Source organism: Mustela lutreola, chromosome 3, assembly GCF_030435805.1.
Source record: "Mustela lutreola isolate mMusLut2 chromosome 3, mMusLut2.pri, whole genome shotgun sequence".
Lineage (NCBI taxonomy): Eukaryota > Metazoa > Chordata > Mammalia > Carnivora > Mustelidae > Mustela > Mustela lutreola.
This window is the reverse complement of record NC_081292.1, coordinates 60,341,631-60,359,950: the sequence shown is the minus strand read 5'-3', so window position 1 is coordinate 60,359,950 and position 18,320 is coordinate 60,341,631. Positions and strand designations below refer to the sequence as shown.

Below are 18,320 nucleotides of genomic sequence, written 5' to 3'. Positions count from 1 at the left end.
ATCCTTGTCTAGAGGCAACCTGAGTGATCCCGTCAGAACTTGGGAAGGGGAAATAGGTTTGCCCTCGGAGAGCTGATGTATAAAATAAAGTAACAGTGAAGTTTTACTTTAAAGAGCTGGGCTGGCTCAACGTAACCTGAATAAGGGAATGGAGAGAGGGAGCGTGCTGGGGTATCTGCGTGGCCCATTTGGTTGAGTGCCTGACTCTTGGTTTTGGCTCAGGTCACGATCTCACAGTGGTGAGTTCGAGCACTTGCATTGGCCTCAGAGTGGAGTCTGAGACTCTTTCCCCTCTCTCTTCCTCCCCCTCTGCTCTGTCTCATAAGTAAATACACACACACACACACACACACACACATACAAGAAAGAAAGGAAAGAAGAAGGGAAGAGGGAAGAGTGGTCCATTGGGGTATCCTGCAACAGGTGAAATCCGGGCACGTTTTCCGCATTTTTGGCCCTGTCCTGTTAATACAAAAAAGAAAGTCCTAGGCGGTGAGGAGATGGGTTTCCTTCTGGTAGAGACAGGTGTATCAGGAAGCATCACAACCGGATGAAAAGAGCCACCACCACCTTCCAAACTGGTCTCCTCCCCCTGGGGGCTCTTTGCCCACGGTGAGCGGCTCAGTGGCCACAGCTCTCTGTCCTTGATGGTCACAGCTGTAATAACTGAACAAGCTTTAACTGTGATTATTCATCCCCTCTCAGGAACTTTGGGACTGGTGCCTCCGGCAGACCACCAGCAGGCCAGAAGGGGGAGCAGGGGTGGGGAGGCACCTGTGAGGGCAGGTCCCAGGCAGACCAGCTGGAGAATGTGACTCCAGCCTTCGCAGGTTTGTTATTTTGAGCTAAGTTGGGCTTTATGCGGAACTCGGAAGGAATGTCCCTTTGAGAGTAGTCCATTAGGCCTTATCAGGCATTCATAACCATTCTCCCAGAGACCGTTGAGACAGAGGGCAGCTACATGGATGGGGTTGTGGGACAGACAGGGGTGCCAGCTGCCGGAGAAGCAGAGCCCCCGGGTCTCCTGGCCTTCCTCAGATGGTTACAGGCCCTGCCAACCTCCCTCCTCAGGAATCTAGGACCTTCGAGCTGGCCCTGGCCTGCTGGCCTGCCCTCCTCACGAGAAACCCAGGGAGACCTGTTACCCACAGGAGTGGGTGTGCATCCTGTCAGACTTCTTTCCATTCCCTCTACAGCTCTGCCTTCTGAGGTTTCACACACCGTCACCTGAGAAACTAGTTGTGTGTTACCTTTCCCAGGCATTAAAAATAAAAACATCTTTTCTGAAGCATTAAAAATCATTATAAATTTTATTATATAATAATACATATGTATAACCATATTACTAAATGTAATATTGTATATAATTTATACATACATTATAAATATTATGTAGTTATAATTAAATTCCAGAAATTTTCAACATTTAAAAAAGAGAGGATATCATGAACTCCCAATCCTCATGGCCTAGTTTCAACAATAATCAAAATTTTGCCGATCTGGTTTCATCCATCCCTCACACTTGTTTACTCAGCATTTTTAGAATAAACACTACAGGACGTACGGCTTCACCCACAAACACTTGAGTATGCGTCCCTCACAGGTAAGCATATTTTAAAAGACATAGCCATAATGCCGTTATTAACAAAGATAACAAATGATCTGGTAGCATTTTCCATTCTGGACTCGGCTGATTGTTTGCTCTAGGTGTTGGTAGCTAGTCCCTTTATAGCCAGATTGTTCTGCAAACTGCTAAGAAAGATTTAGAGCGATGGGATGGCTAATGGAAATAAAATGCCAGCCACCTACATAATTTCATATGTTCTAGCCACATTAAAAAAGTTTAAAAAAAGCAGGCGAAGGGGATTAAGAGTACACTGGCCTGGATGAGCACTGAGTAATAGATGAGAGTGTTGAATCACCATCTGTAACACCTGAAACTAATATAACACTGTATGTTAACTACATTGGAATAAAAAAAAAGTTAAAAGGAATAGGCGAAACTGTTTTTAATAATTTAATTTAATGTGGAATAGCCAAAATATCATTTCAAAAGGTGATTGATATAAAAAATTATGAGATATTTTCTATTCATTTTTATATGGCATTTTAAAAATTGGATGTGGGTTGGGCACTCAAAGCCCATCTCAATCAGAATAGCTACAATTCGAGTGTTCCAGGGCCACATGTGGCCGCCATATTGGATAGGGCAGATGGAGACACTTGTTTAGATTCAGTTTTAGATATTTTATGGAGAAGAATACTCTGTAGGTGCTTTGTAGTTGTAAATTTCCTGTTTTGAAATGCCCAGATAGTTTAGCATGCCCTGATGGTCAATTCTAAATCCATGATATCACCAGGGGTTACAAAAGTCATGATTTTCTAATTCCATTATTCCTTCTGCATTCACTGGGAAGGAGTCTCACATAAAGATGAACTCTACCTTATCAGCTCTTTGGCTTCTCTGAAATGTAGTTCACACAGGCAATGTGGATTGCATGTTTATTCTTCTTTTTACCACTTTTCAGAGAAATGAATTGGTACCCAAACTACCTTGAATGGAGACCAGGAAGGATTCTCTTTTTATCATTATGAATTCCTAGTCTTCTGTATTTTTACCTTTCAATATATTGCAGTCATTATTCTTTTTGATACTAAAAATGTCCCACCTTCAGCTGGTAGGACACTCTAGCGGGCTCCTGGGCACTTTTTGCCTGTGCTTTCTGGCACAATCCCATAGGATCATCTTGAATATTTCTACCTTCATCAGTAATTAGCTATTTCTCTAAGAAGCCTTGGTGCCTCTCAGTGTTCCAGGCATCTTTAAAGTATTCCCCTTGGGATGATAACATAACCTAGAAGACTTGAATAAAACTAAGAATCGGAAGCACTGAGATAAGAAACAGGACAAAGGGCTTCTTCTTTTCAGAAGAAGAAGAGTAGGATGCGAGGAGAAAGGGAGGTTTCAGAGGTTCTTGCAAACCTCTACCTCCCTGCTCATCCCTTTCTCTGAATTTCTACTCTCCATACCCTCTTCTCTAAGGAACTAGAACTTTTTAAAAAATATTTTGTTTATTTCTTTATCAGAACATGCAGGGGGAGTGGCAGAGGCAGAGGGAGAACCAGACTCCCCGATGAGCAAGGAGCCGGATGTGGGACTTGATGCCAGGACCCTGGGATCATGACCTGAGCCAAAGGCAGACACTTCACCAGCTGAGCCACCCAGGCGTCCCAGGACCAGAAGTTCCTATTGCTATTTGGTGCAGGTGAAAGCTCAGTCAACTCAGAACCCAGGGACCCCACCTGACCTCCCTTTGCAAAGGGCCCAGAGCCTTTGTCCAAAGTTGCCTCACTTCCCACCCAGCCCTTCCTGAGCCAACTCCCTGATGTCTCCCGGAGAACACAGTCGGCATCATCCCAATGACATCAGGGAAACTCCTATTTCCAGCAGTTTCTCCTTCAGCTGCAAAAATGTGCAGCGGTAGACAGGGTGTGGGCTTTTGATGTCTCTGCAGGAAGCAGAGTTGTTTTCTCAGCACCGGGTCTGAGAGCATCTTCTGTGAGATCTGTAGTTGCTCAGCTGCTCTGGGGCCCTCCCACCCTCTCACCCTGTCCACCACCACACCCGATGGGCCAGGGAGGGCAGACCCCACACCATGTGCTGGGTGTAAGGGAGGACAGAGGACCAGCAGAGCCACTGAGCGGTGAAAGGCAACGGAGGCTGGTGAGGGGGATGCCTTATACTTCTTATGGTTTTCCTGAGTGTTCTTTGTTTCTCCCACCACTTGCTCAAAAAGACAATAAACACCACCACACTTAAAAGTACATCAGGGCCGCCTGGGTGGCTCAGTGGGTTAAGCCTCTGCCTTCGGCTCAGGTCATGATCTCAGGGTCCTGGGATCGAGCCCCACATTGGGCTCTCTGCTCAGTAGGGAGCCTGCTTCCGCCTCTCTCTCTGCCTACTTCTAATTTCTCTCTGTCAATTAAATAAAATCTTAAAAAAAAAAAAAAAGTACATCAGCTCAGGGCACCTGGGTGGCTCAGTGGGTTAAAGCCTCTGCCTTCGGCTCAGGTCATGATCTCAGGGTCCTGGGATCGAGCCCCGCATCGGGCTCTCTGCTCAGTGGGGAGCCTGCTTCCCTCTCTCTCTGCCTCCCTCTCTGCCTACTTGTGATCTCTCTCTCTCTCTGTCAAATAAATAAATAAAATCTTTAAAAAAAAAAAAAAGAAGGTACGTCAGCTTAAGAGAGCCCCTCAGTGCCTGTCACAATCTACCAGGGTGTTCGTGCATCTGGAACAGCCATTCCATATCGTTTCCATAGTTTACTGCCACTACCAGATAAAAATGGTTTGGGGGTTTTTTTTGTTTGTTTGTTTGGATTTTTTTTTTAAAGATTTTATTTATTTATTTGACAGAGAGAGGGATCACAAGTAGGCAGAGAGGCAGAGAGAGAGAGGAGGAATAAGGCTCCCTGCTGAGCAGAGAGCCCGATGCGGGACTCGATCCCAGGACCCTGAGATCATGACCCGAGCTGAAGGCAGCGGAGCGGCTCAACCCACTGAGCCACCCAGGCGCCCTGGATTTTCTTTTTTTTAAGATTTATTTATTTATTTGAGAGAGAGAATGCTTGCTCAGTGGGAAGGAGCAGAGGGAGAGGGAGAGAGAGAATCTCAAGGAGGTTGCATGCCCAGTGGGAGCCGAGACGGGGCTCCATCTCTCCATCTCACAACTCTGAGATCATGACCTGAGCAGAAATCAAGAGTAGGATGCTTCACGGACTGAGCCAGCCAGGTGCCCCAGACAGAAATATTTTTATTCCAAATCCTAATCTTAACCCCAGAAGACAAAGAAAGAAGTCCCCCGCTTAGTAACACTCAGACACCTGCCGATCATGGCACATAGCTCAGAGAATAGTCACATTGGTTGTGGGCCTACTGTGTGCCTGGGGTGCTTTCCCAGCTGTTGTTTGCTCCTTTCAACAGTCCTGTAAACAAGGATTGTTACCCCATTGAATAGCTGGAGAAGGTGAAAATCCCTAGAAGCTAAGTCCTTGGCCCAAGGCCACACAGTTGGCTAGGTTCAGTCTCCATGTCCCCATGATTCCCTTTCTTCCCCATCTGCTTCTCCCTTTCTGACTCTGCAGGCAGAGCTAGCGGAGCCTCTTGGTCAATGAAACCTCTTACTTGGAACGAGAAAACCTGTAATACATTTCCTGTTCCTTTGAGACATAGAAATTAGATCATTATCATGGCTACAACATTATTAAAACCACCATACCATGGCTTCTACTTTAGACCTAAAGAAACAGACACCAGCTCTGTGATACGGTTAATAGAAACATGGCAAAATAGAATGAGTCAGACCATGTCTCTCTTCTGCTCAAATGTCTTCTCATCTCAGGGTACACATCAGTGTCCTTGTAATGGCATTCAAGGTCCTACATTGTTTCCTCCTGGTTCTTCTCTGCCTGACTCTGCTCCTACCATGTCTGGAGGGCACTTTTCCCATTGAGGTCCCCATGAGGGTGGTCTTCTGGGATTGTGCAGGCACAAGATGCTGCAAAACACCCCCCCACCACCACCCTTGCTCAGTCCACTCCAGCCATGTCAGCCTCCTTGCTGTCCCCTGACACCCAGTCCCACGCCCATGCCTGGGCTCTTGAACTTGCTGTTCTAGGGGCTAGTGAAGGGTGGAGACAAGATTCAAACCCAGGCATGGGGTCTGGGGCTCATGCCCTTCACTGTGATACCATACTGCCTTTCCCATTCAAAAGTTTTCACATTGGACTTCATCTTTCCCCTTTTCAGGGATGGATGCCTAATCATAGCAAAGAATATCCCTTCATTTTATAACCCCTAAATCATTTGTGGGTTTTCACATTCAATGCCATGGACAATGGGAAGAACTCCTCCTGCTGCTTCTCCAGTAATCAAGGGAAGGTCTCAAATGCAGGAAGCCTCCAAGCATTTCCTAAGGATTGCAGGGTTGTATTCCATTCTCTTATCTTAAGCCTTAGGAAGCTTGACCCTGCCATTACTTGAAACCTCTTTCAAAGGCTATGGATTCTTCATCCAGTCTTGGGAAGGTCCTGGAGGGATGAGAAGGGGGGGTACATGGTGGGGGCTATGCAGCAGTTGGTTCAGCGGCTATGCAGCGGTTGGTTCAGATGGGTACTCGGGTACACTTGGGTGACTGCCACATTTAGACTTGCATTGAGGATCAACCTGGTCCACTGGGTATAGATACCTTCCCTCAACCAGGCATTTGAGTTTCTTGTCTCACTTAACCTTTGCTTCGCCTTACGAAGTGCCTCTTAACATGTCCCCTTTACAAATGAGGAATCTTACCAATGTTCTAAGATTTGTACCTGGGCCTGATTCCAAAACTCATGAACTTTTCAACCAGCTGCCCTACCTTTTTCATCTGTAGGTAATCTTGGGGTGCCTGGGTGGCTCAGTGGGTTAAAGCCTCTGCCTTCGGCTCAGGTCACGATCCCAGCATCCTGGGATCGAGCCCCACATCGGGCTCTCTGCTCAGCAGGGAGTCTGCTTCCTCCTCTCTCTCTCTGCCTGCCTCTCTGCCTACTCTCTCTCTGTCAAATAAGTAAAATCTTAAAAAAAAAAAAAAAAGAGTAGGTAATCTCTCCATCCTTCCCAACTCCCAATTTCTGGATCTATGGCACATTAAGTGTGCAAAAATACAAAGGCAGATAGTCATGCTTCATGTCTGAACAGTATCCTGTTAGCCTTAGAAGACACCCCAACAGGAGCTAGAATCTGGGATCCAATCATGTCCAATGTTTATTTTTTTATTTTATTTTTTTAAAGATTTCTTTTATTCATTTTACAGAGATCACAAGTAGGCAGAGAGAGGTGGGGAAGCAGGCTCCCCACCAAGCAGAGAGCCTGATGCAGGGCTCGACCCAGGCACTCCAAGTCCAATGTTTATTATAATGTGCTACTATTTCAGACTCCAGAACATTATAGGTGATATTCAATATTTTTTAAATTTTAATATGCTTTAGGAAAAAAGTACAACCAGCACACCAAGCCTATTATTTAAACTATTAATTAGGATGAAGCTATGTTTTAGAAAGTCATCACAAATAGTAAGGAACTAATGGCACTGGTTCCCAGAGGTGGCCAAAGTCAAAACCACAGATGACAAATATGACAAACTTATATACTCCGATGTGTAATGATCACAGTTCTGTCCTCGTCATATCCCAGCCAGGACACTGACATTTTAGTGAGTTGAGTTAATGGTTGTAAAACAGTACCGAATTCCCCTGCCAGAATGATCTCTTGCTGGCTTTTATCACTACCTAAAAAAGGGACGAAGGTTTCCTTTACTCTCACACATTAAAAATAAAGTGAAAACATAAAATAAAGAACGTTTTCTCCACTTCATGTGACATTTCATAGGCGATTTACTGAAAAACCACCTTTAGTGCTAGGAGAGTTTATGGGAAACCATAACCCACCCCAAGAATAAACAGTAAATGGAATGATAATTTTCTAGGAAGCGCTGTCTCTGTCTGCGGGAGCAGCAGCAATGAGCTGAGAGAGGTTTTTGGCAGCCCCGCAGGGCCCCGGAGAATCAGGAGTGGTGATTAAGAAAGCATGCATGAGTTTATCTCCGTGGGAGTGGGGTAGTGCCTCCTCTGAAGCATGAGCGTGTCCGTCTTATCTGGGGATTTCCTTTGGCATTACAGAAAATGATGCCGAGTGCCTCCATTCCCCGGAATAAGAGGGGAGAGGCCAGCCGGGGCGGCGACTCCATGGGGTCGGGATTCTCACGCTTGGCCGCTCTTACTGACCTGGGCTCTGAAGCCCTGGTGGAACCCTTCATCCTCTGCCTGGCTCGCTTTGCAGGGCAGCCTGAAACTGGAGGTGGAAGGCTGAGACCCCAGCCCAGGAGAAATGCACCCCTGCTTTGCACCTTCGTAAGTAAAAGCCATGGTCAAAGCACAGGGGTAGGTGGAATGTCTTTTAACAACGAGGCTGCTCTGGTGTGGAGATGTTTGTTGTAGCGTTGGCAACAGCAAAAGGTTGGAGACAACTGCATTGTTCATGAGTGGGAGACGGGCTTAGTGTATTGTGGTATGTCTGGTATGCCCTATGATAACATACAATGAAACTCTTTTCAAAAGATGATGGCAGATCTATGTGAATGGACAGAGAAAGATGCCCGATTGTGTAAATGGAGAAGATAAACCACAGAACTATACGTAGAGCATGATCCGATTTTCACATATTATATATAACTCTGTATGTCAACGTGTAGAGAAAGGTCTGGGAGAAAATCTGCCTGCTGGAGAGGGTGGGGCAGGGCTGTTTGATGAACTTGGGGTTGGGGGGTGAGAGATGTTTTGAGTGGTGCTGTCCCTCCTTTCAGGATCTAGCCAAGATTTGACCTAATAAGACAGTATTGGCAGATAGTTAATTCCAGGGACTGGGTTTGCCTAAGACAGCCCAGTGGATAGGCTGTGGAGATAAGATTTGAACCCAGCTCCTCTACCCCCCAAGCTGGTTATTTCCAGGACCCTCTCAAGGAAACCTGAAGTTTGGGTCCTTTGCCAGGACTGACAGGAATCAGTCCTTAGATACTGCCAGTGGGGCTCTCCCATTGACTATGGAGATGGTCAGACCCACTGTGTGTGGGGAATCAGCCAGCCTGGAGCAAAACTGAAGAGGGCTAGGCCAATGCCACCCCTCCTTTCCTCACACGGGGAGGGACTGCTTCCTCTTCTTTCTTCCACAGTATTCGACATCCCCCGTCCTGCTCATGAATTCCCTGGGGTCCACCTCTCTTCCCTGGGCATTTCCCTAAACTTAAGGGCTTCCCCTCCCTTTATTTGTTAGTCTTATTAAGTCATTCCTCAAAACCTTGCTCTCTGGGAGAGAAGCAGTAAACAAATTCCAGGCATCTCTGCCAGGCAACACATTTGCATGTTAACTGGTATTTTCTGGGAAAAACTCCTTACCCGGAACAAATCCGTCCATTCTTTCCACATGCCGTTTGTGAGCACCTACTCCAGGCCAGGTGCTGGGAACCGTAGTGAGGTCTGCCTGGTGGAGGAAGCCCTGCAGGGTCAGGGTCTAGCAGAGGCAGGGCTGGTAGGGGGATTTCAGACAAGCGAGCAGCGGTGCCCAAGATGCTTTGGAAAAATGAGCTTTGTGAATCAACAGTCAAAGCAGGCCAAGGAAGCACTGTTCCAGTGTCCATAGGACAGTGTGTTCCTAGTAACAGCCAATTTAGGGAGAAAAAAAAATTAGGTTCAAATCTCACTCCACCACCTACTCACTGGGTAACTTTAGGCAAATCTAGTCCATTGAACCTGCAATTTCCTCATGAGTAAAATAGGGATTAAAAACAGTGCATAGGACCTAGCCCCTGGGATTCTAGTCATACTAAGCAAGATGTATTGTAATTTGCTCCCCGTATCACAGTGTCCCAGATGAATGTTGTTAAGATGTCTCCTAGCTCTTCCAGGAAGGGTAGTGTGGCTTGTGGCTACTGCCCTCCCTCCTCCTAGGACCTGTGACCCGGGAGGCTGACATAGTTGTCAGGTGACAACCCCCAGTGGCAGATATTCAGACTCTGAGGCCAGGCATCCCGGTCCAACTGTGTGACCTCGGGCAGCTGACGTCACTTCTGAGGGCCCCAGTTTTCTCATTTTAAAATGCAGACAATAATAGAACTCACTCTATGGGCTTGTTGAGAGGATTGAATTCATGTAAAAGCTACACAGATGGTAAGCTCCTTGACATCCTTCTTGGTGATGATGATTTTTTGGATTTGACACAAAAAGAAAAGCAACAAAAGCAAAAGCAAACAAGTGGGACTATATCAAACCAAAAAGCTTCTGCAGGGCGAAGGAGACACTCTGCTAAATGGAAACGCAACCTCCTGAATCAGAGAAAATACTTGAAAATCAACTATCTGATAAGGGGTTAAGACCCGAAATATATGAAAATCTCATACAACTCAATAGTAAATAAATAAATAACCTGATTAAAATGCAGAGGATCTGAAAAGTCCTTTTTCCAAAGAAAATAAAGAGATGGGCCAATAAGCCCATGGAAAGGTGTTCACCATCCCTTATCATCAGGAAGTGCAAATCGAAACCACAATGAGCTATCACCCCACACCTGCTAGAATGGCTATTAACAAAAAGATAAGAAATTAGAAGCATTGGTGAGGATGTGGAGAAAAGGAAACTCTCTTTCACTGTTGGTGGGAATGCAAACTGGTGCAGCCCATGTGGAAAACAGCATAGACGTTCCTGTTCTATTTCTGGGTATTTATCTAAAGGAAATAAAAACACTAACTCGAAAAGATATCTGTACCCCCATGTTCACTGCAGCATTATTAATAATAGCCAAGACATGGAAATAACCTAAGTGTCCAGTGATGGATGGATAAAGAAAATGTTATAGATACATGTGTGTGTGTATGTGATTGTGGTTGTGTGTGCGTGTGTATATATATGTATATATGTAACACATATATAGTGGACGATATTTATATAGCGGATGATATATTATACATGTTTAAAGGAATATTATTGAACCATAAAAAGAAGGAAATCTTATCATGTCTGGCAACATGGATGGACCTTGAGGACATTACGGTAAGTGAATTAAGTCAGAAAGAGGAAGACAAACACCATATGATTTCACCAACCTGTGGAATCTCAGAGCAAACAAACTAAACTAAACTAAACTCCAAGCTACGGAGAAAGATTGGCGGTTGCCAATCTCTGGGAGGTGGAGGGCGGGCAAAATAGGTGAAGGTGGTCAAAAGGGACAAGCTTCTACTTAGAAACCAAATAAATCCTGGGGATAGAATACACAGCATGGCAACTATAGTTAATAATACCATACTGTATATTTGAAAGTTGCTAAGAGAGTACATCTTAAATGTTTTCATCATAAAAAAGGTGCCTGGGGTGGCTCAGTCAGTTAAGCCTCCGACTCTTGGTTTCTTCTGGTCATGATCTCAGGGTCTTGGGATGGAGTCCCACGTCGGATTCCCTGCTGAGCGGGAGTCTGCTTTCCCTCTTTCTCTCCCTCTGCCTGCTCGTTCTCTCTCTCTCTCTCAAATATATAAATTCATTTTTAAAAGGTTTTCATCATAAGAAAGACGATTTTTGTAGCTATGTGTGTTGGTGGATGCTGACTGGTTTACTGGAGTGATCATTTGACAATATATACACATATTGAATCATTATGTTGTACATCTGAAACTAATATAATGTTACATAGCAATTGTACCTCAATTATTAAAAAAAAAATCTATGTAAAATCCAGTGAACCATGCCTGATTTGGGTTGATCCAGTATGAGCTATACTTCAGGGACCCCTGAAGAAGGGTCACGCACTCAGTGATGAATAATGCTGTTAGGGCTGTGTGCTCATCACCCTGGTTGTTCGAGAATTTTGCTTCATTTCCTAGCAGAAGCGAGCCATGTACAAGCAATGCATGACTGATAGTCTCTAGCATACTGACTCTCTGACTATCGCGTTAGTCACAGATAAAAATGTGTCAAACCCCAAGATGTGAGGCTTTACCCTTTTTTTCTGCAAAAATGAATAAGGTCTAAATTACCAAATGAATAGTAGGCTATTAAAAAGAGCAAAGCAAGGGATTTTTACAACTCGTTCTGAGGATAAATAAAAACCAATGGAAGACAACTATTACAAAGGAGTTAAATTTAGACCTAAATGTGAGATCTGAAACCATAAAAATCCTAGAAGAGAGCACAGGCAGTAACGAATTCGACATCGGCCATAGCAACATTTTTCTAGATGCGTCTAGGCAAGAGAAACAGAAGCAGAAATAAACGATTGGGACTCCATCAAAATAAAAAACTTCTTCACAGCAGAAGAAATAATCAACAAAACAAAAAGACGACCTACTGGATGGGTGAAGATATTTACAAATGATATGTCTGATAAGGCCTTAGTTTCCAAAATATACAAAGAACTTATACAACTCAACACCCCCAAAACAAATAATCCAATTAAAATTGGGCAGGAAACATGAACAGATATTTCTCCAAAGGAAACATCCAGATGGCCAACAGACACATGAAAAGGTACTCAGCCTCACTCATCATCAGGGAAATGCAAATCAAAACCACAATGAGATATCACCTCACACCTGTCAGAATGGCTAAAATCAAAAACGACAAGTGTTGGTGAGGATGTGGAGGAAAAGGAACCCCTTGTGCACTACTGGTGGGAATGCAAACTGGTGCAGCCACTGTGGAAAACATTAGAGAGTCTTCAAAAATTTAAAAATGGTATTATCACATGATCCAGTAATTATACTACTGGGTATTTACCAAAGAATACGGAAGCACTAATACTAAAAGGTCCATGCACCCTATGTGTATGGCAGCATTATTTAGGAGGAACCCAAGTGTCCGTTAGTAGATGGATGGATAAATAAGATGTCACACACACACACACACACACAGACACACACACACACACACACACACACACACACACACTGGAATACAGCTCAGTCATAAAGAAGAATGAAATCTTGGATAGATCTAGAGGGCATAATGCTAAGTGAAATAAGTTAGAGAAAGAAAAATATATCACTTCCCTCATAAGCTGATTTAAGAAACTAAACAAACGAACACAGAAAAAAAAAGAGATGGCGAACCAGACTCTTAAACAAAGAAAACCAATTGGTGATTGCCAGAAGGAAGTGGGTGTGGGGATGGGTGAAACAGGTGAAGGGGATTAGGAGTACATTTACTGTGATGAGCCCTGAGTAATGCTAAATTGTTATATTGTATACCTGAAACTCACATGATACTATATGCTCATGAGACTGAAATTTTTAAAATAATTAAAACAATAAATGAAAATAAAGCAAAAATGAATTAAATTTATGCAGCTGTTGAATTCTAAGAAACTGAGTATCTTCCTGTTGACTTGGGGGATTCCAGGCATGCCAGTGCCTTCCGGCGTCATTGAAGCAGCACTGACTTGATATTCGGTCACGCCGGTCCTGGACACAGATGAGAGACACGGGAAGGCGAGACATTGCACCGTCTGTCTTCTTCCAGCTTCAACAATGAGGTGTGTGCGAGTGCTGGTAAGGAGTACAGGAATAAAGCCCTTGGGATTTCAGAAGAAGGCTTGAATTTCAAGATTCAGGATGAGTAGACGAAGATTCAAGGAGGGAATGAGGTCTGGGTCAGGTAGGACGATGGAGAAGCAGGATTCCTTCCAGGGAAGATCTTTGGTATCAAAAAGGAATCCATTTTAAGTCTCTTTAAATTTGGTATCAGAAGGACTAGAGAGAACAGAAAAGGAGGGATTATGTAGGGATTAGTATGCCAGAGCAGGGGTCCCTTAGGCAGAGTAAAGCCAGAATCTATCCAATGGTACCAGCTTCCAGGCAAGTGGAGCCCTCAAGCCTTAGACAGCCCCGTCCTTTGTGAGCTCAGACCAAGGAATAAAGGTTTAAATGGACCCTCTGGACCAGACCTCAGTTAATTTTCCAAAAACAATTTATCAGATGTTCCAACCTCACAATATGTCCCACAAACTTGGGGACAGTTTAAAATATGGAATTAAACTCCTTTGTGGGTGTTTCTGTGATCAACAGGAGAGGACTATGTATATAGACTTGTGACACAGCCTCATGGGGTTTGAGCTTTGCTGCTTTTTTTTTCCCTAATCAGAAACTAAGTGAGGCTGTGCCTTTCTAGGCCCCCAAAGAGACATTTTTATCTAACAGTGAAATGTGGAAACATTTACCGGTGTGGGTGCGGCTATAGTCCGGCCAGCTCCCACCCATGGAATTCCCAGGAGCTCCCGATCCAGGTCTGGCCTGAAGTTTAACCAACAGGTGACTATTCTGTCCGCTGTCACTGATGGGCTCAAAGGCACCAGATGGGGGAGTACTGCTTCCGGAATCCATCATTCACCACGAAGCCTGTGGGTCAAATACCAATGCCCAAAGATACAGCTGCCTATAACGGGTGAATGTCAGCTTATTTGGAAAAAGTCTCTGCAGATGTAATTAAATTAAGGATCTTGAAATGAGCTCATCCTGGATGAGGATGTGTCCTAAATCAGGGACACCTGGGTGGCTCAGTAAGTTAAGTGGCTGCCTTCAGCTTAGGTAGTGATCCCGGAGTCCTGGGATCGAGTCCTGCATCGGGCTCTCTGCTCAGCCAGGAGTCTGCTTCTCCCTCTGCCTGCCTCTCCCTCTGCTTGTGCTCTCTGTCTATCTTTCTCTGACAAGTAAATAAATAAAATCTTTAAAAAAATTGGAAAATATTAAAAAGAAAAAAAAGGGTGGGCCCTAAATCCAATGACAAGTGCCTCTATGAGACAGGAGAGGGCCACGTGAAGACGGAGGTGGAAGCTGCAGTGACATCCATGTGCTTGGAAGCAAGGATGATGAGGGGCCAGTGGAAGGCTGCAGGCTCTAAAGGAGTGTGCTTTCCTCTAGCCTTCATGGAGTGCAGCAGGCCCGTGCCTTGATTTGGGAATTCTGGCCTCCAGAGCTGACACAGGATCCATTTCTGTTGTTTTCAACCACCCAGTTCATGGGAAATTTGTTACCAGCAGCTTCGGGAAACTGATACAAATCCCTTGAGTTGTCTTCCTAAGGCATCTAAAGGAAGATGTTGGGGCGCCTGGGTGGCTCAGTGGGTTAAGCCGCTGCCTTCGGCTCAGGTCATGATCTCAGGGTCCTGGGATCGAGTCCCACATCGGGCTCTCTGCTCAGCAGGGAGCCTGCTTCCCTCTCTCTCTCTCTGCCTGCCTCTCCATCTACTTGTGATTTCTCTCTGTCAAATAAATAAATAAAATCTTAAAAAAAAAAATAAAGGAAGATGTTAATTCAAAAGTTCTTTTGTTTTGAAGAAACCGCCCCCTCCATTAAAATTGGCCTGTAACTATCATTCAGATGAGCAATCACTGGGTGAAGAGGAGGGCAAAACAGAGAACGACTGGCACTGGAGTGTAAGCCCCAGAATGGACTCCCGGGCTGTGCCCCTGGGGTAGTCAAGTCGCTTCGCAGCCTCATCTCTCAACTGGGAACATCACAGAGAGCAAACAAGATCGGTCATGAGAATGCACCATGTTGGCATGAAGGGTCAACGGGTCCCTCTACCAGTTGTCTTACCCTCGAGGGGCCCCCTTGCTGCAGCTGTAGATCCAATGTGGAGAGAACACAGGGCATGAGCTCTGCAGTCACACTGCCCGGGCTCCATGGTGTACAGTCTTGTGACCTTGGGCGAGTTCTTTCCGTGAACCTCAGCTCCTCATCCATAAGTAAAAATAATAATAAAAATACCAAGCCGCTAGCATTGATCACAGGTTGCATGTTAGGACTGAGGAACTTAATACATGGGAAGTATTGATGGGCAGAATGCTTGGCCCATAGTAAGATCTCAGAAAAGGTCACCTGTCCTCATCAGTACCATTATTCAGCTCTGATAAAGAGGGCTCTGAGCATGCCATGCGGTCCCAGGGCTAGGACACCACTCCTGTCACGCCCCCAGGCCTCCTGGGTCCCCTTGCTTTCCTTTAACCTCACCCACCACACCTTGCCTGTTCTGAATGCAAATATCACCCCCCTAAGGAGGTAAGAGTAATAATCCACCAACAACAACTGGGATTTTGAGCTGGGGAGGAGGGAAGCAGGAGGCAGAGGAACCACACACTTCAGTCCTGCTGATCTTCTGCTCAGTTCAAGAAAAACGGAGTTTTTAACTTAAAACGCCCATGCATTGAATAATTTCATTTTTATAAAGCTTACGTGACTGTGCATTTTTCTTCCTATGGTTCTCTAAGTCTATCTGCATACAGAGGTGTCTGGGATGACACTGAGCGAATGTTGACAATGGTAAGTTACGATGTAATATTCCTTTGCTTTTCCCCCTTTGTACTTTTTTGTATTCCTTGAGCATGTATTAGAAAATGTATTATTTTCACAAAAACAACAATGGTTTTTGTTATTTACATTAAGCACGCTCCTTGGCCAAACATGGGGCTCAAACTCATAGCCCTGAGATCAAGAGTTGCATGCTGTACTCACTGAGCCAGCCAGGCGCCCTGATGACGTGATTTTTTTTTTTTTTTTAAGATTTTATTTATTTGACAGAGAGAGATCACAAGTAGGCAGAAGGCAGGCAGAGAGAGAGAGAGAGAAGGATGCGGGGCTCGATCCCAGGACCCTGGGATCATGACCTGAGCCGAAGGCAGAGGCTTTAACCCACTGAGCCACCCAGGTGCCCCCTGATGACGTGATTTTTAAAAACTCATCTGTTGATACCTAGAGTAGGCAAATTCACAGAGTCATCAAGTAGATTATGGTTTACCAGGGTTGGGAGTGGGGGTGGGGAGTGAAGAAGTATATTTAATGGGTGCAGAGTTTCTGTTTGGGGTGATGAAAAGCTCTGGAAATGGGTAGTGGTGATGGTGCATAACACTGTGAGTGTACTTAACACCACTGGAATGTATGCTTGCAAATGGTTAAATTGGTAAATTGTGGTATATCTCGATTTTACCACAATCATAAAACAAAACAAAACAAAATGAAAAAATCCCTTATCTCCAGTGTTTGCCACGCCTTGGACACTATAATGGTAAACGCCTACATAGCCACGATGGTCAAGGAGCGTGGCTAATGGGCTCACTTTTCCAGCTCTGTATTTGCATATATGACGCCTTAATGATTTAACCCCAGGAAGAGACTGACGTGGGGATATCAGGATCTTAGGCAGGGCCCAAGGAAAAAAAATTGCTAACTAATTTGAGTGGAAGAATGGGCTGGGGTTGAACAGAATCTTTCCTGTTGCCCTTGAAAGCCCAGCAGTAGGTTCGGGCTTTCTTTTCCTTTGCAAAACTGGACAAGAAGTTCTGAGCCTTGGAGCTGGCCTTGGATCCCTTTGCTCTGTATCTTCCCCTTCAGCTATGTTTCCCATGTTTGGCCCAGTAATCCAATAACCAATTCCAAATTTATGTCTGTGAGCCTGGCCTGGTGCCTGTCATCTTCCAAGGAAGCACGGTCCTGTACTATGTGCTCTCTCTCTGAGGAAGACGGATCAGCAAATCATGGACTGCAGACAGGAACTCAGGCCCCACCTCTGGCTTGTCAATTCCAAGCCCCTCGGAACCTCTGTTGAACACTGCTGCCATGGCAACCATGGGGGAAAACACCTGGCCGGGAGGGAGCCTGCCAAAGCCCACTGTAGCAACAGGGACGAAGAGGGTATTTCCGGGAGAGTCAGTGAGCAATTAGAGACGAAGGGGCCAGATCTGAGCCAGCCAGCTTGAACAGTCTGGAAGTATTTGACCCAGAGTTTAAACCAGAGAGACTGAAAATATAATAATAAAAAAAAAATCATTATAATTGCTTTGTAAGTGCTAAAGCGAAGGACCCTTTTTGAAAGTTCTTTTCTCATTCTTTATTCTGGGGCATGATGACCAATAAGAACGTTGGCCTCCATTCCTGGCCCTTCATGGGGTGTATAATTACAGCAGATCCGCAGAGAGCCCCCAAACACCCTGGCCCAGCCAGGCGGAGACCAGCTGTTTGCACACAGACCTCGAAGGGAGTGATGCCTGCAGACAGTAAAGCATGTTCTCATATTAGCGTCCCGCTCGTAAGCAGGGCTGCACCAAACTGTTAACATAAGTCACAGGAGGCAAAGTGGCTTCCCTGCGTGTGTTTCTCCTCTCTGCTCTCCCCCCACGTCTTTTTTCTTTTTCTTTTTCTTTTTTTTAGCATGGAGTTTTAAATTTCACGTTCTGTGATCTAACTTCCCATTTCCCACTCACAAACAAATGACATCTGGCCACTCTCAACAATAAACTTGGAAAGATGAGACATTTCCTGTTAGTTCTCTATGTAACCCCTGCTTAAACTTTCAAATTCCTGAAAGAATTGCCTGAAAAATAAATGGATCATTAAAAAAATGGGGTGGGGGGGCGGGGAGGGGAGGGACCTGCCACAGGCTCCTTTGACAGTTTTTACCAGCATTTTGGCGTTTTTTTTTCTTAAACCATGTTTTAGCGCTGAAAGATTAAAATAGATTTGTTATTCTGCACAACCACCTAATGGAAATAGCAACCGAGAAAGCCTTCCACCGGGCTGTTGGCTCCAACATCGCGGCTGATCACCTAATTCCTTTAAGTGGAGGTAGAAAATATGACTTTAAGGTACTCGGCTGGTTTTCAGCACCCCGCTTAGCCAGCCACGTGATTCCGAAGAAATTGCCTATGTGCAGCTACCCAGCACTTGTCACTCCCTTCAGATCTACGTTGCCAAA

The 18,320-nt window shown here is 45.0% G+C and overlaps 1 long non-coding RNA gene across 1 annotated transcript; it reads left to right on the top strand.

Moving 5' to 3' along the window:
- The first annotated feature begins 7,758 nt into the window (after positions 1-7,758).
- Positions 7,759-14,829, top strand: LOC131826706 (uncharacterized). Its single transcript, XR_009351710.1, has 3 exons — positions 7,759-7,946; positions 12,975-13,107; positions 14,492-14,829. It is a non-coding gene; the product is annotated as an uncharacterized LOC131826706 (long non-coding RNA).
- Positions 14,830-18,320: the final 3,491 nt, after the last annotated feature.